At 43.1% G+C, this 14,329-nt stretch overlaps 1 protein-coding gene across 1 annotated transcript in view; it reads right to left on the bottom strand.

The window, feature by feature from the left end:
* Nucleotides 1-7,885, bottom strand: part of ST8SIA5 (ST8 alpha-N-acetyl-neuraminide alpha-2,8-sialyltransferase 5) — a 63,294-nt gene extending 55,409 nt beyond the window's left edge. Inside the window, exon 1 of the mRNA XM_069002150.1 lies at nt 7,711-7,885. The gene's annotated coding sequence lies outside the window, so the exon portion shown is untranslated. The remainder of the gene's footprint in view (nt 1-7,710) is intronic.
* Nucleotides 7,886-14,329: the final 6,444 nt, after the last annotated feature.

Raw genomic sequence — 14,329 nt, 5'->3', positions numbered from 1 at the left:
AGCATCCCTTCACAGGGAAAAGCGCACAGCATCCCCTGGAAAGTCCAGGGCATGCCAGTGTGCAGCAGAGATTTTTAATATGGGTCAGAAAGAGATGTGCCAGCAAAGGAAAACAGGCAGACAGAGGTGTTCTTCACTTCTTCCATGCAAAGAGAGCTCCTAGAGTAGGCCCAGGGGAGGGTGACACAGATTATGAAAGGACTGGAGCATCTCCTGTGAGGAAAGGCTGAGGGAGCTGGGGCTGCCCAGCCTCGAGAGGAGCCCCAGCTGAGAGGGGCCCTCAGCCCTGGGTGTCCCTGGCTGCAGGGAGGGCTCAGGGCAGGGCCCGGGCTCTGCTCCGGAGGTGCAGCAGTGGCACCAGAGCCACGGGCAGGGCCTGAGCCCGGCAATTCCCCCTGCACAGGAATTCCCTGGGCAGTGACAGAGCCCTGAACAGTGAGGGTGTGGAGCTTCCCTTCCTGGGCATATTTCAGTCCCTTCTGGACACACACCTGTGCCCTGTGCTCTGGGATGGCCCTTCTGGAGCAGGGAGGTGGCACCAGATGTAACCCCCTCTAGTCCCTTCCAACCTTATCAGGTCTGGGATTCTGGGATCCTGTGAAAGAGAGAACCAGATCCATCAGGTCCAGCTGGGCAAACTTTTAACATCCAGAACTGGTATCAAGCTTATGAGCCTTTCAGTCCCTCTTTGGGGTGAAGGACCTTTAGTGTGGTTATGCAATGGCCAATCCTGGGTACGACAACTTATGATTTGTTCCTGCCCAGCAAAAATAAGACACATAATTCATTGTGTGGCTCGGAAAGGATTCACACAGCAACGCACAACCACTGACTGTGAGCACTGCCCAAGAGCTGGCCTCACATCAGGGGGCAATAGATCTTTCTGAGAGTCTGGACAGTCATCTGTTATGAGCAAAAGCAGAGCCCAGCTACTGATAGAGGAAAGGACTCTGCTTATCTTGACATTCAGGCAGCTCCTTCCACCCTCAAGGAAAGAGATCACCTGATTCAGGAAGGATGGTGAGCATCATTTCAGTTAGCAAAGAGATGTAGCTTCCCTGTGCCTAAGGACAGTGATGTCAAAATTGTGTCACTCAGCAAGTGTCCCACTGCCTGCCTTCCTGCCTGGCCCCAGGAGGGACTAAGCCGGAAGCCCAGCATGATCCCTCCTGTCCTGCATAAGGAAAACTCATCAGGAGAAGCCAGAAGAGGACAAGAGGGTACCTGGGAGTCAGAGGCACAACCACGAACCAGCCAGACTGAAAAATCCCCCATCCTCTGGAACTGCTCCAGTGCAGGACAAGGCTAGGAATAATGACTCAGCTCTGTCCAGATCTCTTAAAAACACACTGAAAACACATTCTAAATCACCTAAAGAATGGTGGGATTTATGCAGGCTAGTGAATATCTAGAGGGAAATCTAACCAGCCTGTACAGCAAGTGAGTCAAATGCAGTTTTTCATTTGGCTTGCAGTCAAAAGAAGATCAAATTATGTACCAAATCCTACCTTCACAAGTACACAGGACAGCAGTGTGGTTGAGAGCAGAATTTGATTGGAATAAAAGGAGTGAACTGGCCATTTCAATCCCTGCTGTGAGCATTCCTGATTAACGCCAGCTGATAGTTTTAGAATAGTAGGTCTGAGGATTAAAGTATTATGTAGGCTGAAAACATTACGTCACATCCCTAAAATTACTTCTCTGTGTATCATTTAATACTCTGCATTCTCTTAGCTTCAATTCTTAGGTCCTCCTTCACTAATGAGAATCTCCACCTCAAATCCAGTTAGGGTTACTCACTCTCAGAGGCTTCTATAAGAGATTTTGCCTCCAACACTGTTTCATCATATTTTTTCATTTGTGCTCTTCAAATCCTACCTTAATGGTTTCCCTGGGAACCAATGGAACATCCCATATGTAGATTAAGGAAAACTACAAGCCCTATTTTTGTTTTACACTGATAGTTCTTCATGCAAAATAGTAATGCAATGTCCACTCACTCAAATATCTAAACTGCAAATAAGACATTAAACTATCAGACTACCTTCTGACAAAAAAAATATTGCAGAAAAAAAAAAGTACTCAGATCCTAAAGTTCACAATCGCAACATCCCCTCTTCACAGGTTCACTTTCCAGAGTTCAGGCAGCAGACTACTCTACCTGCCTCTGCTTTGTTTACTGCAAATAATGGGAACTAAATTTTCTGGATGTCACATTACACAGAAAGATTAAAAAAAAAAAAAATCATAGTATATTAAAAGTGGCAAATCTGATTAACGCTCTATCCTCGTATCACTATTACACATACATCTAATCAAGGATATATTCTGTGCTTTTTCTGATCTGAAATTTATAAAAAATTAAGTCCCGCTTGAAATGTGCCCTGGGACCCTTCAGAACATGATTGTGGTGCACAAAAGCCAGAATTCTTCTGATGGAATGTTAGCTCTCTCAGTGATAGATCTGTAGAAAAGCTGTTCAGAAGACACATGTTATAAACAGCAGAGGAGAGCAGACATCTCTGGAAAAGTTCGTTGCTTTTTAAGGTATCTAGTCAGGCAAATCAGCCCTTGGGTGTGCTCGTGTCTCCTCATCGACTACAGGAAGTGCTTACATGGCCAGTTTAGATATGGACAACAGGTCGAGGAAGAGGATTCTGCCCCTCTGCCCTGCTCAGGTGAGACCCCACCTGCAGAGCTGCCCCAGCCCTGGGGAACAACAGCACAAGGACCTGGAGCTGCTGCAGCCAGTCCAGAGGAGGCCACCCAGATGCTCCAGGGCTGGAGCCCCTCTGCTCTGCAGCCAGCCTGGGACAGCTGGGGGTGCTCAGCTGCACAAGAGAGGGCTCCAGGGAGAGCTCAGAACCCCTGGCAGGGCCTAAAGGGGGCTGAGAAAAAAGATGGAGGGCAACTTTTACAAGGACAGATAGTGACAGGACAAGGGGAATGGTTTTAAACTAAAAGAAGAGCATTAGATGGGATGTTAGGAAGATATTCTATTTTACTTAGTTTAAATCTCAGTTGTAAAGAAGCTAGACCTCTCAACTCATCACAGAATTCCAGAATGGCTGGGTCCCAACAGACTTTAAAGCTCATCCCGTTCCACCCCCTGCCATGGGCAGGGACACCTTCCACTGTCCCAGGCTGCTCCAAGCTCCATCCAACCTGGCCTTGGACACTGCCAGGGATCCAGGGGCATCCACAGCTTCTCTGGGCAACCTGTGCCAGGGCCTCAGCATCTTCACAGCCAGGAATTCCTTCCCAACATCCTATCTGAATCCACCCCTGCCACAGGACAATTTATTGAAGGCAGGAGCTTCTGGTGATCCTCTATTCCTACTCCATGTCATTTGGAGAAGGCTCACCCTGAAACTGTGGCAGTTTGCTCAGAGTCTTCTCCAGTGAAGATCCGAGTATCTCCAAAGAATTTCCACAGTTCCTCCCAGCAGCCTCTTGTAATGTTGAATGAATGCTCCCAGGAGTCCACTTAATAAATTTGTCTTGAAATTCCACAAAACTTCAGTAAGTTGTGTCAGGACGGTTTTTCTTTCCTTCTATCCATTTAGTGCTGCCAAAAATTAATCAACAGTGAAAAAATCATATCAAAAATAGTTTGATTTGTGGACCAGAAAATCTGGTGAGTTTTGTGGTCTGTGACCATGAGCAATTTGCTTTCAGCCCTAAGTAAACTTTTTTTTTTGGTCAGATACTGAAAAGTGCTGCAGATGAGATTAATTTACTTAACTTATAATACCTCTCATTCTGTTCCAGGCCTTAAGAGATATGAAAAGCTTAGGTAAAAAAGCTAAGGAGCCATGTCACTTGTACTGAGCTCAATCTCTTTTTGCAAATAACAACAATCCTGGGGGTTTTTTTGGTGATTTTAATTCCAGAGTATAGGCCACCAGAAGCTGTGAATTACTCCAACATATAACACAGCAGTATTTTTTGGTTTCATCATTAATAAAACCTTCCTGCCAAACAGATCTACTGAGGTGTGAAGTGGACAGGCATCTACATGGCTTTGAATCTGCTCTTTGAAACTGGTATTTTTCTTACTAGCTGTCTGACTGGGAAGAGCATCACTTTCAGCTGCAGGTCTAGGAAGCTGCCCATGCTAAGAAAATTACACCAGCTGTTATGTTATTTCCAAAATTCAGTTATCATTGAACTTGAAGTTCTTAGTCCATATGTGGTTACCTTTACACCAGTAAGTACAAACATATACATCCACTAAAACTGAATAATATTTACTTTTCTGTTCAGAACAGAAAGTTGCATGTTTGAAATGCCATAAATTACATGACTTTAACAAGGATGGATTATTGATAGGAAAAAATTACTAGGACCCTGAAAAATAAATCAGAATTGAAATCTTAAAAGTAATGTAATTTTGGAATTAACTGTAAAATGAGTATTGCTGAAAAATAAGAAAGCTCTTTAAAAGACAGCAGTTGATAGTTTGGGAGTTACAAAATATTGACAGCTTGCCAGGATCACATGGAACATACAGTCCCTCCAACAAAGCTGATCACACATAATTTTTACTTGCAAAATCACGTACGGGATATTGACAAGAGTAGCAGCAAAACAGAACTGATAACTGAGCACACAGTTCTCACATTGCCAGGAAAAACAGGTCAACAGCTATTTCCTTCTGAGATTTCAAGCTGGGATATATATAACTGAGTTCACAAACCAGAAACGCTCATCTGCCCAGTCTTAGAGGTCCAAAAAGTGGCATTTTGCTGAAACCACACAAGTAGCTAAGAACACCAAAAATATTATCAGAGTTTAAACTTGTCACACCAGAACTTCAGACTTTAAAGGTCAAAGACATTAGTGTGAGATTTCACTTCAGAAGTTGGACTTCTCTTCCTGTTCTTGGAAAAGGGAGCTGGAAGCTCCTCGGTGGCTCCACATCCTTGCTGGTAAGACCCAGAGTGACTCAGTGAGATTATTAGTGAGGTGGAGTTTTTGTACTAAATAAAAATAATTTTCCTAACAGAGACTTCATTGACAGTTCTAATCAATAAATTTATATATCTTACAGCATGTCTTAATCCCAAATAGCAAGAATCACATTCTTGAGAGTTTTGTAAGGCAAATGCATCCAATTTCTTTGGGAAATAATTGGAAAGTTAATAAACTAACACTAAGGGTTAGAACTGATGATGATGATGATGTGTAAACGCAATAAACAGTTATTTTCCTGTTCTGTGACTCTGAATCCCACTAGAGCAATTCACCTGTCCTGCATCACCTCCTCTGGCTCACTCTTTCCCAGAAATGAACTATTGATTACACCTCTAGTCTGTCACTTTCAGTGACCTAGCAAGCCTCCCACACACCAATTTAAAAAATAGTTTCCAAGTAAAAGCTGTTCTGAAGAGGAGACAGACGTAAATTCATCAAACTCAACAAAAAAGGGGTTATTCTAATTCAACCCTATAACAATATGGTCTACAGAACCAAAGCTCTACGCAGTTAGACTTGAGCTATCTGGGAACTTTGCAACAACTTGAGATTGTCCCTCTCTCCATGCATGGCTCCCCAGAATGAACAGTTGATTTAATTAATCAGACAGGCTGTTTTCCATTTTTCCAAGTTTTTTTCCCATGTAAATCCTGGAGTTCTGAGGATCCTAGGTGCATCTACTTCAATGTATTCACTGCAGTAAGTGATAGATCTGTTGCTATCACACAACCTTTTAATGAAAATTCCCTGGATCTTGGGAAACTTGGTATTTTCAAAGCGCCTCCATATCCTGTGAGGGAAGATGCTATATAAATGCAAATCCTGACTATTCCCATTTTATCACTTTCCTGACAAGAAAGCACCGCTGGTTTTCAATACTTTATAAAAACACTTATGCCTGAAGTGGACTCCTAAAAATAAGTTAAAATTAAAGTAAACATAATAACAGCCAAGAATAAAATCACTCTGCAAAAGCAGAGATTTAGATTTGGAGGAAACCAAAACAGGTGGTCTAAAGTCCCTGTAGTCCTTAAACAGTTTAATCCAAAATAGTTGCAGTTTTTCAAAACCACGATTCATACACATAGTGATTTGCTCTAGAAATACTAGAATTATTCTAGAAACAGGTTTAGGTGCTTCTGTATGTTCATCCTAAGCCAAGCTTATTTTGGCTCTGTCTAAAATTTGGATAATTTTTGAGCAAAAATCCACTTGTTTGGTTACTGTTAATTTAAAATACTATGCGTAATTAGTCCATCAAACCTTTCAATCTGATTTACCTGTGGAAAAGTCATTTTAGAAAGGAGCTATATGCATAACCCTCCTGGCCAAACAGTGCTGAGCACAAGCCCAGTCGGTGGCTGGGGAGTCATTTTGTTCTTCAAAGCAAAGCTGTAATAGGCCGTGGGTGCTGCATCATCCCTCTGGAGTACAATTAATTGCAATTACTGCAGCCTGTGTTTGTGGCTTCTGACTCCTGCAGGAATAGCTGAGTATTCTCTTTTTGCCCATGAAACAAGCTGCATTTTCTCTGTTGTGTTTTATCTGATCTGCTCCTTGCCCATCTTTTTTGTTTTTTTTGAATCTTGGCTTTTGTCTTTTTCTCTCTTCCGTGGTACCTCTGCACCCTTGAAAACCTGGCCTGCAATTAGAGCGTGTAATGCCAGAGAGGTGCAGTGCTGCTGTCAGCCTCTCCTGCACGTGATGGAAAGATTCATTACTCCAATCCCTCAGCAAACTGGTGGAAAGTGGAGAATAGATTCTAGATAAGATTTGAAGCCGGAGAACAATATCTTAAATCTCTTTCTCCAAGGACAGAGCCAGTGTCACATTCGTGGGGTCAAGTGCCAAGACACAGGTTCCTTTTCCTCCCCTGTCCACTTCACACGGGATCATCTGCCCTGATATTTGGTTTGATGAGGTCCCGCATGACCTGCAGCCTCAGCATACACCCTGAGCACTCATCCCTGAAAACTCATGCTCGTGCTCAAATGAACATTCCTTTGATTAACTTGGCAGCATCTGCACAATGCTCAAATTCTATTTAGGTAGCACAGGAGAAAACACCCCGCAACCCCACAGAAGTCACGTTGAGCAAATCATCTCTGAGTCAGATTAAATAGGATTTAATTTGACTTCTGATTTGTTTACACTTCATCACACAGCCAGTCTCCATTATGATCCCTCTTTATTTCCTACTTCTACAACTTCACACCATTCTCTTAACATATGAAACTATTATTAGAATTATTTAAGTACTCCAAGGGTTTTTGGCAACTCTGTTACCTGCAGGTGTTAGCAGCTTGCTAGCACATGTAAAGGAAGCAATCTGAAGTCCATGTGAAGTTGTGCAGATAATTGCAAGAGATCTTTAGCTTTCAATCCCCCCTCCCATAGCATGCATGCATCTTACAGATGTGCCATGCCTGCCTCTGAACTCCCACTTCCTGACATAACAAAGGTATTTTACTTTGAAGAGAAAAATTACCATTTGAAAAAACCTAATTCCTTTGTGTTTGGAGTTGACTCACAGTTTTTAACCAAGCTTTCAGATTAATGCAGATCGCTGTGGAGCCAGGTTTCCTGTAAAGACTTGCAGGAATGGATAGGAAACGTGCTGAGGCGAGAACAGCACATACCCTTTGCAAGAAATCCAGCCAGACCAGGAAAGCAGCAGCAACAAGGCGTTTTACAATCAAATTGCCCCTTATTTTACTGTGATTACTTATTTACCTTCTACACATGCTGTGGCTGCCCTCCTGTTTTGCCAGGCTGCCCCTTTCTCTGTGTTTCTCCTCCACTGCCACTCACGGACTCCTGCTTCTCTCGCTCTTTGAATCAGGGGCTGTCCCCCTCTCTCACCTCCCCGGATCGTCAAGCCGGATCCAGCCTTCACCTCTGCATCACAGGCAGCTTCCACCAATGCTGGATTTCAATTTCCTCCTGATGTCAAGTTTCAGCCCAGCCCACGACTCTTGCATCACAAGCTGGAAAATCCTCCTCTGCTCCAGACTTTGTGAGGGATGTTTGCAGGAAAGCAGCAGTTTTATTCACTGTACTTTAGCCCCATTTCTGTTGCAGATTTTCTGTTTTATGTGACAAGAAGCAGCTGTTTGTGTTGGGGGAAGCCTCTTTCTTGAGCTAAATCCTTGCCTTTCCTCGAAACAGATCTTTCAGTTACTCCAGCAGCACTGAAATCTCCTGTAGTCAAGAAAACTTTTCTAAGGAACATTTCTTCTATCAGACTTTATTTTTATGTCCATAAGAAACACTTAGACCATTTTAAAAAGGGGATTATTTGTCTTCAAATAACATGATTCTAAATCTAAAAATTTTAAACCCATGCAACTTTTTAGGGCTATGAGTGCTAAAAAGGAGCAAAAAAAAAAGAAAAAGGTGGTGTTGGAACCTGCATGATTTTTAGTTAAATGCTGAATCTATGGGGTAATCCTGCAAATGCATTCATGAGCAGCTTGATTCAAACACTGACCTGTTTGGGGCCACTCATGTGAATTTAGTGGCAGCACAAAACAGGTTAAAATTTTCAGAATCTGGGGTATTAGCTTAATATCTGATTGAGGCCAGGACTGACTGCTGCTGTTTGTTTAACACACTGCAGAAAGCAGCTTTCTGCTCCTTCGAAAAGCCCCGGGGGTGGATCTCCAGTGAGAGTGAGCACTCACAGCAGATTGCTGATGACTTCTGGAGAAATGTCCCTGCCTTATCAACTCTCCATCACATTTTGCACCGGAAATCACGTTTGAAGTTTTAAAGCTGGATAAATGTGTAAGCTTGATTACAGACACTCATGCAGATAAGATAGCGGACAAGAAGTTACACTGCAGGACTATCCCATTTCTCATAAAAATTCTATGCCAGATCTCCGAAATTCTGTACCAGATCTTTTCAATTCTGCAGTAATTCAGCATTTTACTTGACTTAGGAAGCAGTTAGAGAATGCCTTCCCCAAGCTCTGAACAACCCGCTCTGTTTAAAACAAACCACCACTAAATCTGGACTCTAACTCAGTGAAATTAATGGCTGCACCATATTCCAGCTTTCAGAACTCCCAAACCAGATATATTTTCAGGATTCTCTGGAAAATATGGGAATAGGAGGGATGAAATTTTGTTTCCTCACACAGAAATGGCAGTGAAAAGAAAGGGAGAACAATGTTCTCATCCGATCCTGAGGATCAAAGAGAAATGGCAAGTTCAACTGAGTATCTCAAGAGTGACAACTCAGAGAGTTTTATCTCAAGGAAACAAAACAGATCAAAAGGCACTGATTTCAGACACAGTATAAGAGATCTGGTGCTTCTGAGCAGGGAGAAGATAAGATCCTACTGCTTCCAAGGGATGTTGTTATCAACACAGCAGTGTCCACTGTCACCTTCAGAAAACCTTGCTGTCTTCTTTTGCTCTGGTTGTGGAGCAGCACCCTGACCCCAGAGGAAAAACATTAAAATACAAAATACAATAAACACTCAGCACATGGAGGGTGCTAGTAGAGCACACACTTGCTGGGAAAGCAAGATGATGATACCACTTTGCTACTAATGTCACAAATGACATTCTCATAGAGGCTGCCAGCTCTGCTCTGCTCAATATTTGAGAAATAAAAGAAAGCTTCCTGTCAAGAGCACAGCAATGATGATGATGATGATGAAACCCAAATCCTTCAACGAGGATACAGAGGCACAACTGCAGCAGGGCAGATAAGCAATCTGATGGATGCTCCATGTGCTCCACTGACTAGGGGTGATGCTCACAAGTCACTGCCTGGAAGCACAGCTCGGATTGCAATTGATAAGAGAATGTGCAGTATTTCTTTTGCATCTACTGTGTGTGAGTTTGAGCTAGTTCACATTACTCTGCATTTTCATCCTCTGGGGACAACAGGCATGAAGGAGACAAGGCAAGAGAAGTAAAGGAAGAAGAGAGATGGAGGCACAGCTAGTTTTTAGAAGCATAGTGAGCAGCTCAATATTTCACGCCTGTCACAGCCATTCTGCAACCACACTGCAAAGCTGGCAGGTTACAGCCTTGCCCAAACATGCATCCACAATTTCCTTTCAGCCCTGCTGCCAAACACACCTTGAGGCCGCTAAATGTTTGGGCACCGCAATGCAGAAACCTAGTGTAGAAACACCCTAAGTGCAGGGAACTTTGTGAGAAGTTCATTTTGCTCCAAGGGATTTTCTGTAGACAGAAATCACAAAGGGCAATAGCCTAATAGGGTTTTTTAAAAGGACTGGGCAATGGAAATACCCACAGTTATGTTAGAGATAGTAGATCTAGAGATAATAATGTGATGTTTTTGGAGAGATATAACCTCCTCCATCTTCAGAACAGAAGCCAGTTATTAGACTGGCTATGATTACAGAGGAACTTCCCCGCTTGAGTTTCTTATTTCAAAACTGCCACATGCCCAAGATTTATGCCTTTTTCCTCAGAAGCCACAAGCAGCAGCTTTCCTCCGAAACTGTGCTGTGCGCTGACCTGATACTGAGATACGAGGATGAAACGAATACAACTACTTCTGCTTTTTGCCATAATCTCTGATTACACACGTGTCCAAAGCGTTTTACCACATCCCACAGAAATTAAGGCTCTGGGGATAAAGAAGCTCGCTGTGCAGTCCTGGGCATGCCTGGCCAAGCAGAGGGGAGCAGGATGACAGGCACTCAGGTTGTGCTAAAACTTCAGCAGCGTCATGGCCTGAAGAGTGTACTGAGAAACTTGAGCAATAAACAATGAATTCTGAAATGCAATACTTCCCAAGCAATCGACTCCAAGGCTAGGAAGCAAGCCCTGAGACCAAGCCAACTGCAGGTCAGTGTTATTGCAGGGGCACAAAAGCTGCCTGAAGACCAGCGTTGTTTTCATTCAAGATGGGGAAAGATTCCTTCTGGAATTTCAGCCTCCTAAAGTCTCCATTAAGGCTGTTGAAATCCAAGCCTCTGCAAACTCTTAAACATTATAAAGTGGTTCAAACAACTAGCGAGAAAAATTTTCATACATTTTCTCTTTTTCTTCTGGGGTTTTCTCTGAAATGGGTCCTCATCTTACAGTTTTGAAGATGGAGAAGCACACTATTTGTAGGCACAAACAGAACAGTTGAATACACATTAGAACAATCATATTTGCCAGAGAAGACAAGAGAAGGATTTTCCACAGTCAGAACTGGAACATTATTGCACCATATGCTTTCCCAGCCAAGCACTACAGGGGCCCTACACAATCCTTGCCTTACTGCACCCTGTTGTATTTCCACCTGGAAAGACATATGGCAGTGCCTAGGAGAGAAAGTGTTCCTTTTTATTTTTTTTCCCTAATGTTAATGTTATTTCCCAGCTTTAAAGGAACATTTGATTATGAAACATACTCAGCCCAAGGATGAAAAAAATGTTCCTATCTGTTCCCACTAATGATAAAAACAGGTCCATTGACCTGATGGTATTATGACCAAATGAAAATTTGAAGGAATGGCTTGGCTACTACTTCGTCTCATGCCTCACTGACAAAATTGCCTGCTGTCCAGAAACCTGGTGCCTCACAGCTATGGCAGGGACAATAAAAAGTGTCTTGGGAGAGTGACCTTGTAAAAATCATTCTTCTGCTTATGAAATGAAAAACACTGCTTTGTAAAGAACTGGCCATGAGCAAGTATTCAGCACCACAAGAGTTGCTTTTACTCCTGAGAGCACATTCAATATTCAGTAACCTGCTCATGACTGCTGCTGAGTGAGGGAAGTAGTAGTTATGTTAAATGATGTAAGAATAAGAGACTACACAAAAAGCCCTTATAACTACCCTATAATCACTCAGGTAAGCAGAAATATTTTAACAGTGATGTTATTGTAGCAGTAATGCCATTGTAGCAGTAGTGCTTTTCACCTCCCTTCACAGTAGCTCTGAGAGAGGTATGTTGATCACCTCTGGTAAAAGAGGGCTATATTTGAAAAAAACCCTGCATAAAGTTGATTATTACAAGTCTCACCACCCCATACCACCACTGAGTATGAGAGGAATATGGTGAAACTTTGTATTTGCCTCAGCAGCCTGGATTAATATAATTGTGCAGGATTGTTCCACCTCCCTTCAGTGAGGGTGCCCTTCCTCTGGCCACCCCAAACTGTAGCTTAGCCCTGTGACATCCGCTGCCTCAAAGAGCCTTATCCGCCTTAACAGGCTGTGGTCAGAGATTGCCTCAGGCAGATGATCCAACTGGGCTTTGAAGAGACAGCTCCTCCATCGAAGCACACATAAAGTGGTCACAGTGGTTTTACCACTGAGTCACAGAATCATTCAGGTTGGAAAAGAGCTCCAAGCCCACCGAGTCCAAGCTGTGCCTGATCCTCACCTTGTCACCAGCCCAGAGCACTGAGTGCCATGTCCAGGCCTTCCTTGGACACCTCCAGGGATGGGGGCTCCGACACCTCCCTGGGCAGCTCTTTCTAAGGCCTGACCACCCTTTCCAGGAAGAAATTCCTGCTGGTATCCAACCCAACCCTCCCCTGGCCCAGCCTGAGGCCGTTCCCTCTCCTCCTGTCCCTGTTCCCTGCGAGCAGAGCCCGACCCCCCCGGCTGCCCCCTCCTGTCAGGGACTTGTGCAGAGCCACAAGGTCCCCCCTGAGCCTCCTTTGCTCCAGCCTGAGCCCCTTTCCCAGCTCCCTCAGCCGCTCCTGGGGCTCCAGCCCCTTCCCAGCTCCGTTCCCTGCCCTGGACACGCTCCAGCCCCTCAATGCCTTCTGTGAATTGAGGGAATGTGGCTGCCGGGCCTAGCTCAGGCTGGGAGATTTCAGTCTTAATCTGTTCATTTCCTGAAAAATAATGATTCACAGATTCCTTGGATACTTCAAGCCCTGTGCACCAGGGTTCACCCATGACTGCCCATTCCTGATGGAGCACCCTGGACACCTGTTGACCCCTGCGTGGGCCTTGCTCAGGACAGGCTCCTCGTGCGGCCACTTTGGCCCACGCCGCTCCTTTCAATCAACCACAGAACTCATCCTGCTCCCAGATGAACAGACGTGACCTCCCCAGTGCAATGTGGCAGATGTTCTCAATATACCAAAGTTGACACAAGGCTGAGTAGTAGCCCTTATTTAATTCACTGTAGAAAATCTGCCTGTGTCCTTCCTGAAGCAGAAAAACACTTAATTCCTTGTGCTTTCCCTTCTTTTTCATTCTGTCTTTTGCAACCAGAATAGAATGAATGCTACAACTAATCTCTTTTGAATCTTTGATAAAATAGAACTACTTCTACTTCCATTTCACTATATTGAATATTACAATTTAAAATAATAATATGTAATTATAAAATTTATTATAATAATGAATTATTTTAAGATGAGGAAGCATTGTTAATTTCATTCACAAGCAGGGACCTTTTGGCAAAGAAATTATGTAAATTTTCAGTAATGTCTTTAATTCATTTCCCAAGTAAATTCAGATGATTTTTAATGACTCTAAACGAGCTTGGATAAGTTACCTACTCATTCATTTGGTTCAGGCAGGCAAGCGTGTTTCACTAGTACAAATGATCACACAAACCATTTCAAATCTACACGTAATTGTCTTTGCCTAGCACTCTTTTTTTACAGCTTTTCAAAAACAGTCATTTGGGGACAAACTGCTTAAAATGACAACAGCAATCCCACTGATTTAAGGAGAACAGAATAAATGCAGCACTAAGGCAGCGCTTTTGAAAATCATATGTACTGCTTTTATGTGTTAGAATTAATATCAGATGTTCTTGCACGGCATCCAGTGAAGGCGCAGAAATAATACCATGTGGCACATGCTACTTGTCATTCAGTCACAACACATCACAGGCAAACAAGATGCTGAAATGCTGTCCTGAAGTGCCTGTCTCTCTCCATTCCTAAGTAAGGCCTCCAAGGAAGATATCTCTGTCAAATGCCTCATATTTTGTGAGGTGGACAGAGGTGATTCTGAAGTGCGGGCAAAATCCAAGGAGATTGCTTGACTGTAGCCAAGGCATAATTTAAAAAGAAATAGCTAATAATAAAAAAGCAGCAAAATAATTCGTCAGCTTTCTGATTAATACCTTTAAAGGACTGGTGTGCTGTTAGAAAAAAGTCTACTAGGGAAAGAAAAGTTAAAGTCACACTTAATCTATAACTATATACCCCTGATTATCAAGATTAATTTAAGTTTCATGGGGTAGTCAAGGGTTCAAACACGCATGCTTGAGGTATCAGGTTTCCAAATTAAAAAAAAAAAAAACTATGGCAACAGATTAAGGAAACTTTAAGTGCTACCCTGGAAAATCCCAAATGCAGGGACTTAAAATTCCACTAGTTTTCAGAGATTATTTTGCCATA

Source organism: Aphelocoma coerulescens, assembly GCF_041296385.1.
Source record: "Aphelocoma coerulescens isolate FSJ_1873_10779 chromosome Z unlocalized genomic scaffold, UR_Acoe_1.0 ChrZ, whole genome shotgun sequence".
NCBI classification, from domain to species: domain Eukaryota; kingdom Metazoa; phylum Chordata; class Aves; order Passeriformes; family Corvidae; genus Aphelocoma; species Aphelocoma coerulescens.
The sequence above is the reverse complement of the archived record's forward strand: the minus strand, read 5'-3'. Positions and strand labels throughout refer to the sequence as shown.